The sequence below is a fragment of the Aricia agestis genome, chromosome 12 (assembly GCF_905147365.1).
Source record: "Aricia agestis chromosome 12, ilAriAges1.1, whole genome shotgun sequence".
NCBI lineage: Eukaryota > Metazoa > Arthropoda > Insecta > Lepidoptera > Lycaenidae > Aricia > Aricia agestis.
The window spans coordinates 2,332,024-2,335,475 of NC_056417.1; the positions used below are offsets into that span (position 1 = coordinate 2,332,024).

At 29.2% G+C, this 3,452-nt stretch overlaps 1 long non-coding RNA gene across 1 annotated transcript; it reads right to left on the minus strand.

The window, feature by feature from the left end:
* Window positions 1-2,860: 2,860 nt before the first annotated feature.
* On the minus strand, window positions 2,861-3,200 carry LOC121732650. The gene is made up of 3 exons (XR_006036413.1): window positions 3,190-3,200; window positions 3,005-3,090; window positions 2,861-2,891 (listed from the first exon to the last, which is right to left on the minus strand). It is a non-coding gene; the product is annotated as an uncharacterized LOC121732650 (long non-coding RNA).
* Window positions 3,201-3,452: the final 252 nt, after the last annotated feature.

Consider the following 3,452-nt stretch of genomic DNA (forward strand, 5'->3'; position numbering starts at 1 on the left):
TATCTTACTAAAAAGTGACATAGAGGGCACTAAATTTGACGCTGTTGACGAACTAAGCACAGAACACGTATTTGAATGTTGTGGTATAAAAATTCCATTACATAAATTAATTGTGATATGCCTCTACAGAACCCCGAATTCGTGCATTAATGATTTTCTTCATAAATTTGACATACTATTACATAAATTAAGTAGATGGGACAAAAGTGACATTGTTATTGTAGGTGACTTAAATATAGATATTTTGAAAAACACGAAACCCAAAAAGAGTCTAATTGACATACTCCAAAATTATAATTTTTCCAATCACATAACTAAAGCTACAAGACAAAAGTCATGCATAGACTTGTGTCTAAGTAATGTGGTAGATGCCGTGGGTGAGGTAGAACCCTTAGGCTTATCAGATCATGATACAGCACAATTTCTTAAAATACCAATATAAAATAAGCTATTGCCCCCATCAACTAACTTTATATTTAAAAAAGATTTTAGTAATGAAAATATGAATAAATTTAAAAACTATGTAAGAAATCTATTTTGGTCTTCAGTGTATGCGACTTCAGATCTGGATGATGCTTTTAATACATTTCATGAAATAATAGTATTAATCTACAACCTATGCTTTCCCACAGTTAGACTTAAAACAAAAAAAAATGAATCTAAAATAAAATGGTTAACAAAAGGGTTAAAAGTTTCATGTGTAATGAAGCGAAAATTACAATTTCAATATTATAAAAATAAAAATACCGAGGATAGAAATAAATTTAAAAAATATGCAAAGACTTTAAGGAAATGTATTGATACGGCCCGAAAAACAAGTAACAAAAGATTTCTTATTAATTCAAATAACAAATGTAAAGCATCATGGGATATCATTAAAGGTAATATACAATCAAGCGAACGTAAAATCATTAAAGAAATTAATTTTAATAATACGATTATAAGGAATCCTACTCAGATATCTAACATATTTAATAAAAATTTTATAAATATCTCGTCAAAAAGTCAATTACAAAGTACTACAAATAAATTTAAAACTCCAAGCAATTTTAAACAAAATGAAAACAGTATTTTTTTGGCACCTACTGATGAAAAAGAAGTAACAAATATTATAAAATCTTTAAAAAACTCTAACTCTACAGGTTATGATGAACTCGCTACAAAGGTTTTAAAAAACTGTGCGGCTGAATTAGCTCCCATACTAACGCACCTTATAAATATTTCTTTTGAGCAGGGTAAATTTCCAAAAAGCTTGAAAACCTCTGTAGTTATTCCTATATTTAAAAGTGGGGATAAAAAAGATATTAATAACTACAGACCGATAACTCTTGTTCCCATAATCTCCAAAATATTTGAAAAAGTCATGTACAAACGCCTTATCTCATTTCTTAATAAACATAATATTATTACGGAAGAACAGTATGGCTTTCAGAAAGGCAAATCTACTAGTCAAGCCTGTTTTTCACTAGTAAAGGAAATCATTGATTGTGTAGATAAAAAGATACCTGTAACGGCATTATTTTTTGACATGAGCAAAGCTTTTGACCACGTGAACCATGAAATACTACTTCGTAAATGTGACTTTTATGGCATTCGAGGCATAGCAAACGATTGGCTGGTAAGCTACCTTTCAAATCGCACACAGTATGTTAAAATAAACACAATTAACAACAAACACGAAACCGTTAATGTTAACTCTGAAAGTAAATGCATTACTAAAGGTGTTCCTCAGGGGAGCATCCTAGGACCACTTCTATTCATTATTTATATAAATGACCTGCCCAGAATTACCTCTTATATATGTAGACTATTTGCTGATGACATTTCTATTGTAATTAATTATTTGGACATATTGACATATAATGAAGAAATAAATAAAGTATTAAATGACGTAATCGAATGGTTAAATTCTAATGATCTAAATGTTAATTTAAAAAAAACAACATATTTATAGTTTTATAACAAAAAGGGTAAAGGTAGAGAGTTATGTGTAAAATATAATAACTATTTACTAAAAGAAGCCAAGACTGTCAACTTTCTAGGTGTAACAATAGACAATAATTTATCATGGCAACCACATATTGAGAAAACTTGTAGGAAACTGAATCAACATGTATATGTTCTTCGACAACTACATAAAACAGCCACTCCAGAAACAGCGTTAATGGCTTACCATGCATATGTAATGTCTATACTTCGATATGGACTTATAATTTGGGTAAACTCTGTGGACATAGCATATTTATTTATTGGACAGAAAAAATGTGTCCGGGCTATTTGTGGAGCTCATCCTATGGACTCATGTCGCCCCCTCTTTAAAAAATACAAAATTCTCACATTAACAAGCCTATACATTTATGAGATGAGCATATTTGTGAAAAGATTCATGTCCAAACTTTATATCAAAAAAAGTCAAGAGCTGCAAAGAAATACAAGATATCCGAATCAATTAGTGTTACCAATGACAAAAACATGTTTTGCTAGCAGGGGGTGCTACAATATGTCGGTGAAAATCTACAACAAATTGCCAAAAGATATCAAGGAACAGCCAACCCTCACAACTTTTAAGAAACAACTTTATAATTGGCTGATTAACAAATGTTTCTATACTTTAAATGAATTTTTGTAATAAATATTAATTTGACATTTAAAATATTGTTTAGTAAAAGAATAGTGTTATATTGACATGTTTATTTTAATTTGGACATCGGATATTATTAATTTGACTTATTTAAGAATTATTATTAGATTGACATTAGTATGTACTCTTGACTTGATTTGATTCATAATAATTAATTGGTATTTAGTATTTTAAGTAACATTGACATATTATTTAGAACATCGCTATTAATGAAACTACGGCATCTTGTGAGCTTGTGACACTCGGTGTGCTGAAAATTAAAAAAAAAACTAAAGTTACAACTTAAGTCTACTAATTTAATAAAAATACAATTATAATTATTATAGGTATTTGAATGTAAATTAATATAATAATATGGGTTACCTGTATTGTCTGCACCACATGTAAGGTCACTCAAAAGGTTATTTGATGAAGGTGACACAGGTGACATAGTTCATGGTATTTGGGTGCTAAAAAAAACATTGTAAAAACCTTATTTAGAATAAGAAACATCTAGGACATTAAAATATATTAATTACTTACTTAAAACAATGCAATAAAAAGGGTACCTTGATCATGCACACCACTTATTGAATGATTTATTCATTCATTCATTCAATGATTTAATAAGTGAATTAAATCCTTGTACCATATCCCAAAATCTGTCTTAGATGTTGTATTTTGTAAGACTATGATCACGAAGTGTCTTATGCTATTTCTGGTTAGATATTTATAAGTAGGTAGTGCCTTATGCCACGTATTAGGCCATATTCTTTTATCATCTCTAAACAACCATTGACATTGGACTTTTTTCTTTCTTCTTCTTCGTCTT